A 21,339-nucleotide genomic window follows, 5' to 3' on the forward strand; every position below is an offset into this window, starting at 1 on the left:
TTATGTTTTAGGACTCTTTTTTTTCTTTTATTTATTTCTTTGACAGAGAGAGACACAGAGAGAGACACAGTGAGAGAGGGAACACAAGCAGGGGGAGTGGGAGAGGGAGAAGCAGGCTTCCCGCTGAGCAGGGAGCCCGACGTGGGGCTTGATCCCAGGACCCTGGGATCATGACCTGAGCCGAAGGCAGACACTTAATGATTGAGCCACCCAGGCACCGCACGTTTTCAGATTCTATTGTTCATATTCTTGAGCACTATGATACACCAAGATATATAATCATGATATAATTACATTAGCCAAGTAACATTTGTTGTTGAATTACTTTATTTGTAAATGTGCAACTTACTTTTAATTGTAAAATATATGCAAATTAAACAGGTTTTTGGTTTGAACACCTAAGAAAATTAAAATATTGGACAATTTAACCACATCCCATTTTCTGCTTAGAAAAAAAAAAAAGATAGCACTTTCACTTTCTAACTTCTCCAGGCGTTTTAAACTTAAGAGTTTATATAATTTGTTTTCTAAGTATGAAGGTGATATTTTAGTTAAAAGGTCAGATCACTACTTTAATAATCTATAAATAAGTATAGTATAGATCAGTAAGTTACTGAATTGACTTAAAAATGTAATCACAAAACATTTATTTAACAACTAAAGTCTTGAAAGATATAAGTCTATGATTATGGCTAGAGAAGAATTGAATTTGTTTATTCTACAAAGCTTTTTCCTTTGGTAAATAATGATTTATCAGAATATCAAGTATTGAGAATGTGATTAAAATAGAAAATAGGGGTGCCTGGGTGGCTCAGTCGATAAGCGTCTGCCTTCAGCACAGGTCATGATCCTAGGGTCCTGGGATGGAGCCCTGCATCAGGCTCTCTGCTCAGCAGAGAGCTTGCTTCTCCCTCTCCCATTCCCCCTGCTTGTGTCCCCTCTCTCCCTGTGTCTCTCTCTATCAAATAAATAAATAAAATCTTTAAAAAAAAAAAAGAAAATAAAGTTTTAGTATTTTTGTCTATGCTGTCCTATTCCGTAACTTAATATGAAAATCTCTATTCAGGGGCGCCTGGGTGGCTCAGTTGGTTAAGCGACTGCCTTCGGCTCAGGTCATGATCCTGGAGTTCCGGGATCGAGTCCCGCATCGGGCTCCCTGCTCAGTGGGGAGTCTGTTTCTCCCTCTGACCTACCCCCCTCTCGTGCTCTCTCTTTCTCATTCTCTCTCTCAAATAAATAAAATCTTAAAAAAAAAAATCCCTATTCAGCACAAATACTACTACTAATAGTAAAAGCAGCTAATACTTGTGATCACTCCCATTGTGATCTTCTAAGTACACAATCTTCTAAGCACTTTACATGTATTTACGAACTCAGTCATTCATAACCCCATAATAACCATTTCATAGATGAAGAAACAAGCACAGAGAGGTTAAAGTAACAAAGTCACATAGCTAATAGGGTTTTTTTGTAATACAAAGTTAGAAGAAGTAAAAGCAGAGGTCCCTTGGGTGGCTCAGTTGATTGAGCTGCCAACTCTTGATTTTGGCTGGGGTCATTTTCTCAGGGTGGTGAGATCAGCCCTGCCTCAGGCTCCCCAGCAGGGACTCTGCTTGAGATGCTCTCTCCTTCTGCCTGCCCCCACCAGCCCCTGCATGCGAGGGCATGCGCTTGCGCACACACACTCTCTCTCTAAAATAAATAAATAAATCTTAAAAAAAAGAAGAAAAAAGAATTTCAGTTAAAAAAAAATCTGATCCCCCTCCCCAAGAAATTCCATTTTATCTACTCACCAAAAACTATCATTTTTATTGTACACAAATTAACAGTCATATAAAGCAGGTTAAATAGTAACAATTTTGTAGAAAAAGTTTGCCAGGAAGTCTGCTTTATTATTTATTAAAAAATAATAAAACTCTAACTCTAAAATATAAAATATGTATAACTACAATATAAAACCATTCACAATAAGAGTTTTCAGTAACCATAAATATGTAAATTTGCTTTTGATATTAAAATTTAAGTTACTGTATTTGAGATTTATTCTTTTAGTCACATTAAATAAAGGAAAAGTACAATTATACTAAAAAAGAAAACCCAACAATTACTGTTTTGAATCTGAGCCTACTTGGCAACAATAAATATTACATTACAGAGATAAATGAAAGGAAGTTGTTGAGGAAGACCCAGGTCACCAAAAAAATCTCCCAAGGTGAAATTATGTATTTTAAATATAGCCAAGTGGATTTATAGTAACTGTATCCAAAGAAAAAGATCTTAGTTTAGAGATGGTCTCTGGGGTATTCAACATTAGTGATTTCTGGTTTCACAGCCTAGTAAAATATCAAAGTACCATGGTTTGCACATTTATTTTTATTCTGAGTAAAGATCGTTTCCAAAAATAGGCAAAAATATCCCCAAAACTTAACAAAAAATTTAAAATGAACCATTTATAATTTGAAAAGTAGAAGAATAATAAGTCTTTCCCAAGAAGGCAGTAACTTCACACTGACATATACTACACATATACATGTACATTTTGTCCTTGTTTTTCTTGTTCCAGTTCAAACGTATAAAAACATCATCAGGAGTTGGGGATGTGAACTGGTGGTGGGGAGCCACCACTGTACAGGGCCTTTTTAAGGCCATGGGGATACAATAGTGAGCAAAAGAAACATGGTTCTTGCCATCATGGAGCATATGATACAGTGGGGAAGAGATAACAATCACACCAATAAATACATAATTATAAGATGAGAAAAGCTAAGCCAAACAAGTACAGGGTACTACAAAAGCCTATAAAAGGGAGGCTTGACCTAGTGTTGTGTCAGGGAAATCCTTGGGCAAACAACATTTTATTTGAAATCAGTTAGAGTTAACCAAATAGGGGCAGAGGCATGGAAAGGAAAGGACATTGCAGGCAGAGGTTATAGAGTGTCTAATGTAGGAAGGAGCATGGTGCCTTTGAGGTAATAAAAAAAAGGCTAGAGTAACTAAAGCAGAGGGAGAGGGAGACCAGTACCAAGAGATGGTCTGTTTACCGTTTTACTGATGACCTGAAACAAGCCTGCAAGCCTGCCCATCGAAGTGGATGGTTAAAATTAGTATGAATGAATAGTGTCCACTGAGTACTAGGATCAAGACTGAAATTGATAATGATTTTCTGAAATGGAGTAAGTTATGTCAAATATGACTAAAAGTTAAACCCTGAATGTCTTGAAAAGTCAACTGCACAAAAACATAGATGCTTTAACTGCTTAAAAGCAGTTAAAATATAAAGTCTGAGGGTTTCAGTCAACATAAGTCAGCAGTAAAAGAAGGACAAGATGTTAAAATAGTCCTAAACACTTGCTAGAAGCAGATGTCCGAGCAAGACCCTAGTTCTGTTGTGTTCTGTAATGGGCCTACCACACTGAAGTACTGTAATCAGCCCTAGGCAGTTAAAGCTTTTTTTCTTTCTTTCTTTCTTTCTTTTTTTCTTTTAAGGGAGGGTTGGGGAGGGAGGGACAGGAGGGGAGGGAAAATCTTAAGCAGGCTCCCTGCCCAGCCCAGAGCCTGATGCGGGGCTTGATCTCACAACCCTGAGATCATGACCTGAGCTGAAATCAAGGGTTGGCCGACTGGGCCACCCAGGTACCCCTAAGCAGTCACACTTTTAAAGGGCATTAATCATTTTAACATAACCGGAAGAGTATACAAGATGTTACTGATCTAGAAAAGGAAACAAAGTGATTTATTCTAGACAATAATTCAGTAACAACCAATAGGTTTGTTCAAACATTTGAAGAGATTTCATGTAGAAAAGGAAGTAAGATTTATTTTATATAGTTACAGTGAAAAAAATGGCCAGTAAGTGTGAATTAGGCAAATTCAGGTCAAATAAGAAGTTCCTATCACCCACAATTATCCAAAGGTATTAAGGGCTGTCTTGTATGTCAGCTTGTTTTCATCGGAAGTGTGGAGGTGTTTAAATAAAGATTAGAAATTCATCTAATGAGTAAGTTTTAGAGATTTTTGCTTGGGTGAGAAATAGAGTAGATGACTTCTAACCTAGTATTTCATTCCAAAATACCGCCCCTACCAAACAGATATTTAAAAAGAAGCCGAGGTCACTTATTTATTGAGTTGAAAATGGTCCCTTTTGTTTCTGCATTGTTTTGATCTGATGCCCTAACTTTGAATAAGGTTTATAATTTGAGGCAGCATATTAACCTTTTATCTGGTAATCGCACTTGGTATCTGGGAAACCTAATCACTAACTCCTCTGATTAAAAGGCGACACTAGGGACGCCTGGGTGGCTCAGTCAGTTAAGCGTCTGCCTTCGGCTCAGGTCATGATCCCGGAGTCCTGGGATCGAGTCCCGACATCGGGCTCCTTGCTCAGCAGGGGAGTCTGCTTCTCCCTCTGCCTGCTGCTCCCCCCTGCTTGTGCTCTCTCTCTCTCTCCCTGGCAAATAAATAAATAAATAAATAAAATCTTAAAAAAATAAATAAATAAAGGCGACACTATTTAGACACTAAGAGAGCCTGGGCAGTGGTTCTCAACCTGGTTCAGTGGATAGGGTCTGAAATTTACAGTTCACTCTGAATACCATAAAATAATGATAATGATAAATATTAATACCCATCACTAGCATAAAAATATGGCTCTGTGATCTATATGCATTATAAAACCAAACCAAGGGTGCATGTTCACAAAAACAGTCTATTGTGGCCACCCTCTAGTCACCTGCCACTGGTTTTTCAGTGTCCCTCTTCGGTGACTCTGCACATTCTTTTATAAAATAGCACATATCATCAGTTAGGTCACTTGATCATCCCCCTCTGTGAGCTTCCTGAGGATAGTAGCTGTGTTCTCTCTTCTGGTAGATACATAAGCATACTATAAATGTTTATGAACAGATACAGTAAATATTGTTGACAGGGTTTATTATTGTTCACTTAGTATTCTTTTGACTCTTGCTAATTTGTTCATTCATCTAGTAATCACTTGGAGAGAAACTGAAATTTTAAAAATACATGAAAGAAAAAATATAAAATTGTAAAAATGTGTCACTAAATTAACTTGTACATAAATTGAGAAATATTCATTATTTGATATTATCAAAATAATTACCTCTAGATAATGGAATAGTAGTATAGCATAGGAATATAATTTGCAAACTACTGGCATAGATTCAGCAAAAGATAAATCTCCCGTAAAAAGATTTCAAAGAACTAGCAGCTCTCATACTACTATGCCACCTATAATTTAGTCCTTTCTGGCAGGATATAAAGGCACACCTTGTTTTATTGCACGTGGCTTTACTGTGCTTCACAAATATTGCCTTTCCACCCCCAACCCCAAATTGAAGGTTTGTGGCAACCTGCATGGAGCAAGTCTATTGGTGCCATTTTCCCAAAAGCATTTGCTCACTTCATTTGTTGTAACATTTTAGTAATTCTTGCAATATTTAAAACTTTTTCATTATTATTATATTTGTTATGGTAATCTGTGATCAGTGATCTTTGAGGTTACTATTGCAATTGTTTTGGGGTGCCATGAACTGCACCCATATAAGATAGCAAACTTAACTGATAAATGTTGTGTATATTCTGACTGCTCCATGGACTAGCTGTTCCCCTGATCTCTCTTCTTCTCCATTAGCCTCCCCATTCCCTGAGACACAACAGTATTGAAATTAGGCAAATTAATAACCCTACAACAGCCTCTAAGTGTTTAAGTGAAAGGAAGAGTCACTCATCTCTCACTTTAAGTCAAAAGCTAGAACTGATTAAGCTTAATAAAGAAGACATGCCGAAAGCTGAAACAGGCCAAAAGCTAGGCCTCTTGCACCAGTTAACCAAGTTGTGAATGCAAAAGGAAACGTTCTTGAAAGAAATTAAAAGTGCTACTCCAGGGAAAACACAAATGATAAGAAAGTGAAACAGCTTCATTGCTGATATGGAGAAAGTTTTAGTGGTTTAGATAGAGGATCGAACCAGCCACACCATTCCCTTACGCCAGAGCTTAATCCAGAGCACGGTCCTAACCACCTTCCCATTCTATGAAGGCTGAGTGTGGTGAGGAAGCTGCAGAAGAAAAGTCTGAAGCAAGCAGAGGTTGGTTCGTGAAGTTTAAAGAAAGAAGTCATCTCTGTAACATTTAAGTGCAAGGTAAAGCAGCAAGTGCTGATATAGAAGCTGCAGCAAGTTATCCAGAAGATCTAGCTCAGATAAGTCATGAAGGTGGCTACACTAAACAACAGACTTTCAGTGTAGATCAAACAGTCTTCTGTTGGAAGAAGATGTCCTCTAGGACTTTCATAGCTAGAAAGGAGAAGTCAATGCCCAGCTTCAAAGCTTCAAAGGACAGGCTGGCTCTCTTATTAGGGGCTAATGCAATTGGTGACTTTTTTTTTTTTTTTAAGATTTTATTTATTTATTTGAGAGAGAGAGAGTGCAAGCAGGGGCAGTTGGGGGAGGGACAGGGAGAAGCTCAATCCCAGGACCCTGGTATCATGATCTGAGCTGAATGCTTAACTGACTGAGCCACCCAGGTGCCCCTGCAGTTGGTGACTTTATTTACTTTATTTTTTAAAGATTTTATTTATTGATTTGATAGAGACAGTGAGAGAGGGAACACAAGCAAGAGGAGTGGGAAAGGGAGAAGCAGGCTTCCCACCGAGGAGGGAGCCGAATTCCGGGCTCAATCCCAGGACCCTGGGATCATGACCTGAGCCGAAGGCAGACGCTTAACAACTGAGCCACCCAGGCGCCCCTGCAGTTGGTGACTTTAAATTGAAGCCAATGCTCATTTACCATTCCAATCATCTGAGGGCCCTTAAGAATTATGCTCACTCTGCCTATGCTCTAAAAATGGAACAATAAAGTCTGGATGATAGCACAACTGTTTACAATATGGCTTACTAAATTTTTTAAGCCCACTGTAGAGACATACTGCTCAGAAAAAAGGATTCCTTTCAAATTATTACTGCTCATTGACAATGCACCTGGTCACCCAAGAGCTCTGATGGAGATGTACAGTGAGATTAATATTGTTTTCATGCCTGCTGACACAACATCCATTCTGTAGCCCATGGATTAAGGAGTAATTTCAAGTCTTATTCGTTAACATTTTGTGAGGCCATAGCTACCACAGATAGCAATTCCTCTGATGGATCCGGGGCAAAGTCAAATGAAAACCTTCTGGACATGATTCACCATTCCAGATCCGTTAAGAACATTCATGATTCATGGGAAGAAGTGAAAATATCAATGTGAACAGAAGTTTGCAAGAAGTTGATTCTAACCCTTATGGATGACTTTGAGGGGTATAAGACTTTAGTGGAGGAGATAACTGCAGATGTGGTGGAAAGAGCAAGAGAACGAGAATTAGAAGTAGAGTCTGAAGATGTGAATGAATTGCTGCAATCTCATGACAAAACATCAATGGATGAGGAGTTGCTTCTTATGGATGAGCAAAGAAAGTGGTTTCTTGAGATAGAATCTATTTCTAGTGAAGATGTGGTGAAGACTGTTTAAATGAAAACAAAGGATTTAGAATATTATGTAAACTTAGTTGGTAAAGCAGTGGCAGGATTTGAGAAGTCAATTTGAAAATTGACTCCAATTTTGATAACATTACATGCTAGAGAGAAATCATTCATGAAAGCAAGAGTCAATTGATGAGGCAAACTTAATTACTGTCTTAGTTGAAGAAATTGCCATAGCCACCCCAACCTTCAACCACCACCCTGATCAATCAACAGCCATCAACACTGAGGCAAGACCTTCCACCAGCAAAAAAATTACGACTTGCTGGAAGCTCAGATGATGGTCAGCATTTTTTAGCAATAAAGTATTTTTTAAATTAAGGTATATACGTTTTTTTTTAAAGACATAATGCTGTTGCACACTTTAAATAGACTACAGTATAGTGTAAACATAACTTTTACATGCACTGGGAAACCAAAATATTCATTTGACTCGCTTTACTGCAATATTCACTTTACTATGGTGGTCTGTTACTGAACCTGCAATATCTCCAAGGTATGCCTGTAATGTGCTTTCAAAAAACCAGGATTGAAGGATTTTCTAAATAAAGAACAAATGTTATTTTGAAACTCATAAGGATGTCAAGGATTCCAAAAATGCCACATTCTCTAGTGGGTGGTAACATACACTTGATCACTTCTTTTTCTAACAAATGAATTGCTGTAGTTCAAATATTCATTACAAAGATATAAAAATCACATCATGGGTAACTGGCAAAACAAAAAACAAAACAAAGCAAAAACTTCCATGAATGTTTAAACCATATCCATTCATAAAAGGATTTAAAGCAATGTTAAGAAGCCTGAAAGTACAGTAAAATGACTAGGTGACAAGTACTGTAGTATTTAGAAAACCTCTCTGAAACCTGTTCTCCATGAACTTTTGTATCGACTTCTTTACTTACAAAAATGATATTTATAATTGAAATAATCATCAACTACTTTCATTGTTAAGTCAGCTTTAAGATGAGTAGTAAAAACTAAGTTCTAAAAACTAGATCCTTAAGGGTATTATTTATTTTATTACTCACTGCTTAATCAAACTCTAGATCTGTAAGCAGATATCAGCTGTTCGGCAAGACAAGAAATTAATAGCAACTATTAACAGATTCTAAGGCAACAATTAGACCAGTTACTATAGGAGCTGGAATACTTGTTCTGGGCTCAAAGATCTTAATTAGAAAAAAAAATTATAGAAAGAAAAATTACAAAAAGAGAGTACTTAAGATTAAGACTATGGATTTCTGATAGCACTGCTGTGTTTACTAAATACATTTCATATTTAGAAAAACACACCAACTATACTTGTAAGAACTCTCTCTGGACCTTCCCTGACTTTTTGGGAGAAGGGGAAGGGAAGTGTATTAAGTGTTTAGACATGAAGTAAGAAGGATCAGGCTACACAGTTCACTTACACCAAATGACAAAGAACACATTTTGGAAACCTACGATCATATTCTGGAGGAAACTACTTAGAAACTGCAGTCAGGCAGAATCAAAGGAAAGGAGAAAAACCCATACTACTTTTGAGTTCTTAATTCAGAAAGCATCACTTCTTTTTTTTTTTTCCAGTATAGAGGTTACTGATTTAGGATCGTTAATCCACGGCACCTCATAGCCCAGATGAAATTCTGAATGGATGGAACTTATTTTATAGCAAGAATGGGCAGAGGAGAGCTGGAAAAGAATAACTTTATGCAGAAGATCTAAGACTTACAAACCATAGTAAGTGTTAAGGCAGCTTTATAAATACACCAGAGCGAAGAACATAGACTGAAATTTAATAAAAGGGCTGGGGATAAATTTGAATAACAGCAGTAAATCCACATTTTGTAATACAATACACATAAAAGAATAAATCACTTCAAAAGCTAACACAGAAGGCTTCCTTTCCAGGAATAGTTACTACAGGTATTAGCAAGGTAACTTTTTGTCTCCGACGGGGCCAAGGTAGCTGGTTCGACCAGGTAAGCCCTTTGGGAAGATGGGCAGTGTAAGATAATTTAGCAATGGAGGGCCAGCTAAGCAGACCGACCTGGCCATTTCTGAGCTATCGCCTGAGGCAAGGGTTTCTAATCTGGGGTGTCCAATGCGGCAGGGGCACACAGGTTTCTGCAGCACCGGTGTGTTTGCTATGCACACCCGCCACCCTCCGGCCATCCTAGCCGCCTCTGCCCCTCCTCAAGCGCACCTGCACTTTTAACCAACAGCTATGTCCGCTGGCCCACTGACTGCGCCGGCGGCAATATTCAAAAGCGGTTCCCGGCTCAAGGAGGACAAACTCTCTCCTGGTTCCACAGAATCACCCCTCCTCCGGGACAGGCCATCTGCAGCCCTGGTCACTGGAAACTGTCGGGTTGGGGACATAGCGTCCACGGAAAGGCCTCCCAAGCCAGCGCTGAGCCCTAAGCCGAGGCCTAGGAAGGGTGGCGGGGCCAGGCCTGTTTCCCCAATGAAGCGCCTCTCAGCAGCTGAGGACTGGCCGGTGTTTCTCCTCCCAGCCCTAGGGTCTTGGAGTAACAAGGAAAGGAAACGGCGAAAGGACAGCCCCGCGCAGCTCACCCCAGGTTCAAGGCATCGCGCTTCCGGCGGTAGCAGCTCCGCCTCAGCCCGCAGCTCAGACCCGCAGGCGGCGGCGACGCGAGCTCGGCCTGCGACTGGGTCGCACCTCAGTGACGCAGAAGCCCTGCCCCCAGCGTGTTGCCTGGAAACGGTGCCCAACCTCTCACCGCAGTTCTGCGCTCCCGCGCTCCCGCGCTCCCGCGCTCTCGCGCCGCTTTGTCTGAGGACCTTCGACGCCCGAGCCCCGGAAGCCGTCTGAGAAGGGAGGGTGGAGGCCCAGGAGTGGGCCGTGCCCGAGAGGCGGCGGGAGAAGCCACGCCTGGCAGGCTCTTTGAGGCGCGGCTCTGTGAGGTGGCCTTGGCTCCGGCCTGGCCGGCTGCCGCCTCTCCTGGCGCCGTCTCCCGAGCCGCTGTCGAGGGCCCAGCTGGTGACAAAGGCCGCACTGTATATCCCGGGTTTGGGCAAGGGTTGGAGTCCAAGCCACTCCTTATTAGGCCTCCAACCTCCCCCTGGTCATAGCTGCACAAAGGTAATCTTGTTACTTTACCATGAGGTGGGGCCGATTATAGTCACCTGGCTAGGTTAAGAAGCATAAAAGACTGTATGGAAAGTAATTAGCACAGGGTCCCAAAAGGTAAGCCCTCATAAATGGCAGCAATTACTATGAACAAATGCTGGTGATACTATTGCTGTCCCTTAAGCATCTGTTGTGTGCCACGTACTATATACTAGGTCACCTTCCAGGCACTGCTCTTGTTTAAGTAGTTTGCCCAAAGTTACACAGGCAGTAAACAGCAGAGCAAGGATTTAAACTCAGGTTTAAACTACTTATAGTAGCTTAAACTAAATTAAGCTACTTAGCAGCTAAATTAAACTATTTATGATTCTTAATGTTTGGACACTTGTCCTTCAATCATTTGTAGATTTATACTGTGAAGAATTAATCCTGCCCTCTAATAATGGATCATATTTATTGACCATTAGAAAAGCCCTGTTCTAAGTACTTTAAAGGTATTAATTTAATCCTCATAGCAATCCTATGAGGTAGGTATTATTAACACCTTCATTTTATAGTTGAAGAAACAGGAAAATCAATTAAATTTTCTAAATTATAAAACTCATAGACTAGAATATAAGGAAAAAACTCAGTTACTTTGGATTTGGCAAAGATTTCTTAAACATGGCACAAAAAGCATAAATCTTAAAAGAGAAAAAATAAGTTTTACTTTATCAAAATTAAAACTTCTTTTCAAAACATACTTAATAAAGTAAAAAGGCAAGCCATAGACTGGGAGAAAGTATTTGCAAAGCATATATTTGATAAAGGACTTCTAATTAGGATATATAAAGAACCTTACAAGTCAGTAAGGAGGGAACCCAATTTTTAAAAATTGGGCATCAAATTTAAACAGACACTTCACGGAAGAAGATGTATTGATGACAAAATAGACACATGAGAAGATGCTTAACATCATTAGTCATCAGGGAAATGCAAAGTAGAAGTACAATGAGATATCACTGCACACCCTAGTCACAGAATGGCTAAAATTAAAAAGGCTGATCATACAAATTGTTGGCAAGGATGTGGAACAATTGGAATTTGTATATACTGCATTTTGGGAGTATAAAATGATGTAACTATTTTGGAAGTTTGGACCATTTCTTAAAGTGTAAATTTGACCATTTCTTTAAAAGCTAAACATACACCTACCATATGATCCAGCCATTCCACTCCTAGGTATTCACCCACAAAGACTACGAATATTCATTGCAGCATTACTTGTGATAGACCCAAACTAGAAACAGCCCAAATGCCCATCAACAGGTGAATGGAAACACATTGTGGTATATCCACACAATGGAATACTACTTGACAATAAGAAGGAATGAACAATAGATAGACTCAGGAACATGGATGAATCTCAGAATAGTTATTCTGAGTGAAAGAAGCCAGACAAAAAAGAATACATACTGTGTGATTCCATTGATAAAAAATTCTAGAAAATCCAATTTATAGTGATAAAAGCAGATCAGTGGTTGTAGATCAGTGGGATGGGAGGGATGAAAAATGGGGCATGGAAATGGGTGGGAGGGCAGTATCACAAAGGGGGAAACATTTTGTAGTGATAGACATGTTAATTTTCTTGATTGTAGTGATGGTTTCACAGATGTATACATAAGTCAGATCTCAAATTGTATACTTTTATCATATGTAGTTTATTATATGCAAATTATACCTCAATAAAGTTGGGAGGGAAAAACATACCTATTTAAATTTTAAAAGGCTTGGGGCGCCTGGGTGGCTCAGTTGGTTAAGCGACTGCCTTCGGCTCAGATCATGATCCTGGAGTCCCTGGATCGAGTCCCGCATCGGGCTCCCTGCTCGGCAGGGGGTCTGCTTCTCCCTCTGACCCTACCCCCTCTCATGTGCTTTCTCTCTCTCTCTCTCTCAAATAAATAAATAAAATCTTAAAAAAAAATAAATAAATTTTAAAAGGCTTAATATTACAGCCTAATCTGAGCCTGGGAGTCAGAAAATCACTGCAAATTGCTTTCAATTTATAAAATTCAAGTAGTCCTTTTTATACTTCATGGAGAGTGTAGTGAAGATTGCACTATAGGAGAGACTACAAGAATAAAATATTTTAAAATTAGTATTATTATCAACATCTCTAGATAATTTCTTCTCATCATTACAGTTTTTTTGAACTTGCCAAAGCATAATGATTTAACTAAAATAATAAAACCATAAGACAGAAATAAGGATTATCTTAAAAACTGTAATAGAAGAGATTAGAAATTCTGAAATAGGAATTATGAAGTTATTTTGTAGCAGGCCAAGGAAACCTTTATTTTTCTTACATATAAAAAAGGTGTAGGGAAATGTTTGTAGGAATCCGTAAGTATAAATAGTAAGAGTTATGGAAGAAGAAACCACTAAGTTAATCCTTTTAGAAGAAGAATGGATCCTTTTGTAATGAATCTTACAATTTGTGATGCATATTCAGATTTTCATATTTTACATAGGTATTTGCCATTAAAATACAGAGGCTTCAATAAAATTGTAGTAAACACAGCCCTGTAGTGAAGACCAGGAAAATTTGAGAGACTTTTGAAACTCTTTTTCTAGGAAAGTATGTCCAATGCCTCCTGCTTTTTGTAAGGTCACTAAACATCTGTGACAGGAATGTGGGAATATATGAGGAAGGCTCTGAGTGGTTTGGGATTGTAAACATTTTTAACTTCCTGTATTTATTCATAAAATCATGAAGTTAAAAGAACTAATAAATGATTTGGTCCAACATTCTTCATTTATAGAGGAGGAAACTGAGATCCAAAGATGAGAAGTGATTCACCTATGGACCACAGAGCAAATTAACTAAACTAGGTTAGAATCTGGATTTCCTGGCCATTAGTGAGTGTAGTGCTTTTCCTCAATACATTACTGCTTTTAATTTTATTAGTGTAGAATACAGAGGAACAACTGGCTACCTGTAATTAAGATTAAAGCTTCATCATCTTCTAGGATGATACACTTTGAGGTTTTTTTTTCCCTTCTGGCTATTTCTTCTCAAGCTCTGTCCTCAGTTTTCTGCTTTTATTTTTGAAAATTTGGGGAACTCAGGCACTCATAGCTTCAATTATCATCTATGTTCAGATGATTTCCTAATCAACATTACCAATTGTTATCCTTCATTAGTGTTCTAATCCTGTATTTCCATATTTATATAGAGTATCTCCCAGAGGAATGAATACACTATAGTAATGGGCACCTGAATTCAACAATCTCTGTATCAAAGGAGCTTCAGTATTCCTTCTTTTTTCCCAGGCTAAATCATATGAAGAGATTTCTTTCTGTCTCCTAAAGCATTCTGTCATGGTATCCTGTACTTTCTTTATAATTTCTTCTAGTTTTTTTTTATCCTTTTTTTTTTTTGAGTTCTTAGTGTGTGCCAGGTACCAAAAGTATTCTATATGTATTATCTCATGTAAGCCTCACAATAGCCCTAAAAGTTAGATACCAGTATCATCTCAATTTTATAGAAAACGGTCCTAGAGAGGTTAAATAAATTGCCTAAGGTCACATAGTTCATAAATGGTAGATCAGGGATTCAAATCCACTATCTGATTTCAGAACCTCAGGTTTTAGCTACTGCATTATATTTCTACTATTAGGCTTAACCCATTCCATACTATCATCTCAATATAAATTCCTTGGTATCTGACAGATAGATTAGTATAATAACATCTTAGCCAATCAACTTATTCTGAAACATATTTATTCGGTCCATCTTGTATCTTGCTGCCAAACCAAGCAACCTGAAACATTATTAAGTCTATACCATAAAGGTGCTGGTGTTCAGTATTAGGCCAGAACATACCAACAAAATGGACCCCAGTGTTAGGGAACTCATTTTAAATGGATGATTTTACCATCCCATTGCCTCAAAGATCTACCTGGATCTTGAGGACCGTCATTCTATATACTGCCTACCCCCATTATTACCATGTCATTCCAAACCACCTCCTAACACTCCCCCCTGTAATCCTTTATTGCTATGTCCTATGATCACTGATCTCTGCAACTCTTTATAGTTCACTTTCCTTTAGCATACCTCATCTTCACTCACCTCAAGCTAGCTTTCTCTCTGCCTTAGCTATCTCAGTTTGACCTCAGGAATTCCCATTCTCTTGCCAACAACTCTGCCATTATCTGCTTTTCCTTTGAACACTTTCTACCTTACTGAAATCAAAGGAGTCTACTTCCCTAACAACCTCTTTTGGCTAGGAGACAAGTTATCATTCTCTTCCCTAGCTGTCACATCCTGTCACATCAGTGTTTTAATACTATCAATCAGCTGTCTCTCTCCTTTAAACTCTTCCAGGTGGAAGTCTGGTTTTTTTTTTTTTTTCCTAAGCCAGGTAGGCCTAATAACTGCAGAGCAAAGAAGTCACGTTTCTCCTTATGCAAGTGCAAAACTCAAACCTTACCATTATCATGTATAATGCAAGGAAAGATCAAGCCAATGTATACTGACAGGGCCAGGGGAAATGAAGACAGAAAGTTCAAGAACAACATAGAGAGTACTTGCTCCAATCCTGGGAGCTATCCACCTTGGTCTTTTGGGTCCTTGTTGCCACGGACAGACCAATGGGAAATGACAAAGTTTACTCCCAGAGAGAAAAACCCGGGTCAGTTTATCACTCTGCTACATGGAAAACAAGGACTAGAAGCAGCCAGTTCATAATTATATTCCCCAGATTATCTAAAATATGTCCTTTACAGGTAGTAAATTTGTATTCTCATTACATTTTGGTGGTTATATTTGAAATTTCTTTTAATTGAGAACAGTCCTCCTCCCCTCCTTTTTTCATACTATTACCTTTTCGCAGAAACTGGGTGTATTGGGGTTCAACCAGAGAAACAGAACAAGTAGGAGATATATACTAAGAGATTTATTGCAAAGAATTGGCTTATTCAGTTGGGAGAGCTGGTAAGACAAGATAGAAACGGAACTCGTGGGTATGAACTGAAACCACTATGCACAGATAGAATTTTTCTTTTTTTTCATGTTATTTTATTGTTATGTTAGTCACCATACAATACATCATTAGTTTTTGATATAGTGATCCACGATTCATTGTTTTTATATAACACCCAGTGCTCCATGCAGTACGTGCCCTCCTTAATACCTTAATTTCAGGTAAATAATAAAGAATTTTTAGTATAAGTATGCCTCAAATATTACTTCACACATGTATATGGGACATACTTACAATAAAATATTTTTTGTTATTGACTGAAATTCAGATTTAATTGGATTTTTCTGGTATTTGTTTTACTAAATCCCACAGGTCTATCTAGACACATTTCTTAACTTTGGGAATTCAAGGATTCCAGTGCATCAGCACTAATGTCAGGCAATAGTAACTGCAGTAATACCTGGCACAGATGGCAGTGTCTGAAGATTTTTGTGGTAACTGGAGGAAAAGGCAGCAGTCTCTAGTAGACAAGTCATCATCTAGTGAAGTAGCATTGTTACCTGGTAGATGTGACCTAGAATATAACCAGGGACGCAACAGAAGAATTTAGCATAGTCAGTGGTACCTTGTGGGTGTGGCGGTTCCCAGAGGATATAGAAGCAGGGCTTAGTAGAGGCAGTGGTACCTGGTAGCTGTGGTGATACCTAGAGGAGACAGTCATGATGCTTGGTGGGAGAGAAAGAAACAAGTAGAAGTGGTCAGTGCATCTAGTAGAAGATATGATAGTTCTCGCTGGAGTGTAATTAGGCCAAGAGCGCTGGGAAAACACTTAATGCCATATGAAAGGTAACCATACTTGCTTGTGAGCACATTTGAATGTCCTGCTTCTGGATAAACCTAGAGAGTTACTTTTTTTCAAGGATTCTGCTTTAACAGATCTAGAGAAATGCAAGTTACATTGGTGCTTCCCAAGTCATCATTCTGGTAAAAGAGAATAAAGGAAATATAGACAGGGTAATAAGGATAATTATGTCTGACCCTACCTAGACTTGGTTGATATCAGCCAATAAACTCTAGTGCAGGGCTCTCTGCAGAACTTTTGAGCATAGAGCTTTAAACCTGGAGGCCTAAGTAGGATCCAGAAAGAGAAGGACACAACAAGAACCACAAGTCCACTTATCTAACCACATATATAGTGTGGAAATTATAGATGATAATGGCTACCTGACCTCTAGGGACCAGACCCTGCCAGAGTCCAAGACATAAAGCAGACCATTGAGTACTAGGAATAGGTACTGAGCTTTAAAGCAGAATAACTCTACCTACCAGTGAAATATGACCCAGAAGTGATCTTGACTGTTACCAATTGGGTTAGTATCTCCCTTTCCCATGGGGGAGCGATATTCGGAAGGGGACATATAGAAGTGGGAGCAAGGATGGGAATATTCTCCTGCTTATATTAAAGTTTGAATTGTTCCCCAGCTCTGGTTGCCACCACATGACTTTTTCCGCTGTGCGGATGCAGGGCACCCAGCTTACTCTAAGTGTTATTAAAGTGTTATTTGACTGAGCATCTTAATACTTTGATCTACCTGTATTGGGATGTCAGAAACAGGGCAAGATCCCCCACAGGCAAAGCCATGTTTTAGTCCAAATTGGGATCAGGTTTGCTTCTTCAGATACCAGTCAATAACCCTGGTAAGTTCACATCGTCTCTGTTGTCCACTAATGGCGTACACCTAGTGCCATTCTCCTTTCTAGATTTACAACCCAGACATATTTTCCATGCTTGATCCAGTTGGATTTAGACATCTCCTCCCCATACCTCTACTACATAGAAATTTCTGTTATGTTTTTCCACTTGATAGTATATCTTTAATAGATTATTTTCTTTGTTTTTGTTTTTTCATTAAATTTAAAATTTTAATTCTAGTATAGTTAACATACAGTGTTATATTAGTTTCAGGTGTAAAATATAGTGATGCATAATTCTATACATTGCTCAGTGCTCATCATGGTAAGTGTACTTTTTCATCTCCATCATCTATTCCACCCATCCCCCTGCCCACCTCTCCTCTGGTGACCATCAGTTTGTTCTCTATAGTTAAGAGTCTGTTTCTTGGTTTGTCTCTCTCTCTCTCTCTCTCTTTTTTTTTTTTTTTGCTTTGCTCATTTGTTGTTTCTTAAATTCTACATATGAGTGAAATACTATGGTATTTGTCTTTCTGACTGGCATATTTCACTTAGCATTATACCGTCTAGATCCAACCATGTTGTTGTAAATGGCAAGATTTCATTCTTTTTTATGGCTGAATAATATTCTATTGTATATATGTACACCATATCTTCTTTATCCATTCATCTATTGATGGACACTTGGGCTCCTTCCATAATTTGGCTATTGTAAATAATGCTATAAGAAACAGGGATAGTGCATGTATCCCTTGAGTTAGTCTTTTTGTATTTTTGAGTAAATACCCAGTTATGTGATTACTGGGTACTTTTAACTTTTTGAGGAACCTCCATACTGTTTTCCACAGTGGCTGCACCAGTTTACATTCCCAACAGTGCCCAAGGGGTCCTTTTTATCCACATCCTTGCCAACACTCGTATTTCTTGTGTTTTTGATTTTAGCCATTCTGACAGGTGTGAGGTGATACCTCATTGTAGTTTTGATATGCATTTCCCTGATGATGAGTGATGTTGAGCATCTTTTCATGTGTCTGTTGGCCATCTGTATGTCTGTTTCAGAGAAATGTCTGTTTGTGTCTCCTGCCCATTTTTAAATTGGATTATTTGTTTTTTTGGTGTTGAGTTGTGTAAGTTCTTTATATATTTTGGATACTGACTGTTTATTGGATATGTCATTTGCAAATATCTTCTCCCATTCAGTAGGTTGCCTTTTAGTTTTAGTTTTTTTTTTTTTGCCTTTTAGTTTTGTTGATTGTTTCCTTCACTGTGCAGAGACTTTTTATTTTTATATAATCCCAATAATTTATTTTTGCTTTTTTCCCCCCTTGCCTCAGGAGACATATCTAGAAAAATGTTGCTATGGCCAATGTGAGAGAAATTGCTGCCTGTATTCTCTTCTAGGATTTTATGGTTTCAAGTCTTACATTTAGGTCTTTTTAAAGATTTTATTTGTCAGAGAGAGATTGAGAGCACAAGCAGAGGGAGAAGCAGGCAGAGGGAGAAGCAGTCTTCCTGTAGAGCAAGGAGCCTGATGAGGGACTCCATCCCAGGACCCTGGGATCATGACCTGAGCCAAAGGCACTTAACTGACTGAGCCACCCAGGTATACCTCACATTTAGGTCTTTAATCCATTTTGCATTTATTTTTGTGTATGGTGTGAGAAAGTGGTCCAGTTTCATTCTTTTGCATGCAGCTGTCCAGTTTTCCCAATACCATTTGTTGAAGAGACTTTTTCCCATTGTATATTCTTTCCTCCTTTGTTGAAGATTAATTTACCATACAATCATGGGTTTATTTCTGAGTTTTCTATTCTGCTCTATTGATCTATGTGTCTATTTTTATGCCAGTACCATACTGTTTTGATTACTACAGCTTTGTTATATAATTTGAAATGTGGAATTATGATACCTCTGGTTTTGTTTTTCTTTTTCAAGATTCCTTTGGTTATTCAGGGTCTTTTGTGGTTCCATACAAATTTTAGGATTGTTTGTTCTAATTCTGTGAAAAATGCTATTGGTATTTTGATAGGGATTACATTAAATATGTAGATTCCTTTGGGTAATATAGACATTTTAACAATATTTGTTCTTCCAACCCATGAGTATGGAATATCTCCATTTCTTTTTGTCATCTCGAATTTCATCAGTGTTTTATAGTTTTCAGAGTACAGATCTTTCACCTCCTTAGTTAAGTTTATCCCTAGATATTTTATTGGTTTTGGTGAAATTGTAAGTGAGATTGTTTTCTTAATTTCACTTCTTGCTGCTTCATTTTTAGTGTATAGGAATGCAACAGATTTCTGTACATTGATTTTGTATCCTGTGACTTTACTGAATTCACTTAAGTTTTTTGGTGGAGTCTTTAGGATTTTCTATATATAGTGTGTCATCTGCAAATAGTGAAAGTTTTACTTCTTCCTTACCAATTTGGATGCCTCTTATTTCTTTTTCTTGTCTGATTGCTGTGGCTAGAACTTCCAGTACTATGTTGAATAGAGTGGTGAGAGAGGACATCCTTGTCTTGTTCCTGACCTTATGGGAAAAGCTCTCAGTTTTTCCCCATTGAATATGATGTTAGCTATGGGTTTATATATAAGGCCTTTATTATGTTGAGGTATATTCCCTCTAAACCTACTTTGTTAAGGGCTTTTATCATTAATGTATGTTGTACTTTGTTAAATGCTTTTTTTTACATCTACTGTAATGATCATATGGTTTGTATTCTTTTTCTTATTGGTGTGATGTATCATGTTGGTTGATTTGCAAATATATATATATTTTAGAGAGGGAGTGGGGAGGGGCAAGGGAGAGGGAGAGAGAGAATCTTAAGCAGACTCCATGCCCAGTGTAGAGCCCTACATGGGGCTTGATCTCACAACCCTGAGACCATGACCTGAGCCAAAATCAAGAGTCAGACGTTGGGTGCCTGGGTGGCTCAGTTGGTTAAGCAACTGCCTTTGGCTCAGGTCATGATCCTGGAGTCCCGGGATCGAGTCCCGCATTGGGCTCCCTGCTCAGCGAGGAGCCTGCTTCTCCCTCTGACCCTCCCCCCTCTCATGTACTCTCTCTCATTCTCGCTCTCTCAAATGAATAAATAAATCTTAAAAAAAAAAAAAGAGTCAGACGCTTTACCAACTGAGCCACCCAGGTGCCCCTGATTTTTGAGTATTGAACCACCCTTACATCACAGGAATAAATCCCACTTGATTGTGGTGAATGATTTTGTCAATGTATTAATTGGATTCGGTTTGCTAAAATTTGTTAAGGATTTTTGCATCTATATTCGTCAGAGATATTGGCCTATAGTTCTCTTTTTTGGTGATGTCTTTATCTGGTTTTGGTATCAGGATAATGCTGGCCTCATAGAATGAATTTGGAAGTTTTCCTTTCTCTTTCTATTTTTGGAATAGTTTGAGAAGAATTATTTTTTTATTAATTTTTTATTGTTATGTTAATCACCATACATTACATCATTAGTTTTTGATGTAGTGTTCCATGATTCATTGTTTGTGCATAACACCCAGTGCTCCATGTAGAACGTGCCCTCTTTAATACCCATCACCAGGCTAACCCATTCTCCCACCCCCCTCCCCTCTAGAACCCTCAGTTTGTTTTTCAGAGTCCATCGTCTCTCATGGTTCATCTCCCCCTCCGATTTCCCCGCCTTCATTCTTCCCCTCCTGCTATCTTCTTCTTTTTTTTTTTTTTCTTAACATATAATGTATTATTTGTTTCAGAGGTACAGATCTGTGATTCAACAGTCTTGCACAATTCACAGCACTCACCATAGCACATACCCTCCCCCGTGTCTATCACCCAGCCATCCCATCCCTCCCACCCCAACCCCCACTCCAGCAACCCTCAGTTTGTTTCCTGAGATTAAGAATTCCTCATGGGCGCCTGGGTGGCTCAGTTGGTTAAGCGACTGCCTTCAGCTCAGGTCATGATCCTGGAGTCCCTGGATCGAGTCCTGCATCGGGCTCCCTGCTCGGCAGGGAGTCTGCTTCTCCCTCTGACCCTCCTCCCTCTCATGCTCTCTGTCTCTCATTCTCTCTGTCTCAAATAA

General features: G+C 38.7%; 1 protein-coding gene across 4 annotated transcripts in view; it reads right to left on the reverse strand.

The window, feature by feature from the left end:
* RNF141 (ring finger protein 141) overlaps positions 1–10,368 on the reverse strand; it is a 37,727-nt gene extending 27,359 nt beyond the window's left edge. For 2 of the 4 annotated variants that reach the window (XM_045894147.3, XM_045894146.3), the window contains exon 1: positions 10,098–10,253. The gene's annotated coding sequence lies outside the window, so the exon portion shown is untranslated. The other 2 variants (XM_054512056.2, XM_064577097.1) reach the window with 2 other exon arrangements.
* Positions 10,369–21,339: the final 10,971 nt, after the last annotated feature.

This window comes from Mirounga angustirostris, unplaced genomic scaffold (genome assembly GCF_029215605.1).
Source record: "Mirounga angustirostris isolate CCGP_5_RB_7025 unplaced genomic scaffold, mMirAng1.0.hap1 SCAF_13, whole genome shotgun sequence".
Classification (NCBI taxonomy): Eukaryota; Metazoa; Chordata; class Mammalia; order Carnivora; family Phocidae; genus Mirounga; species Mirounga angustirostris.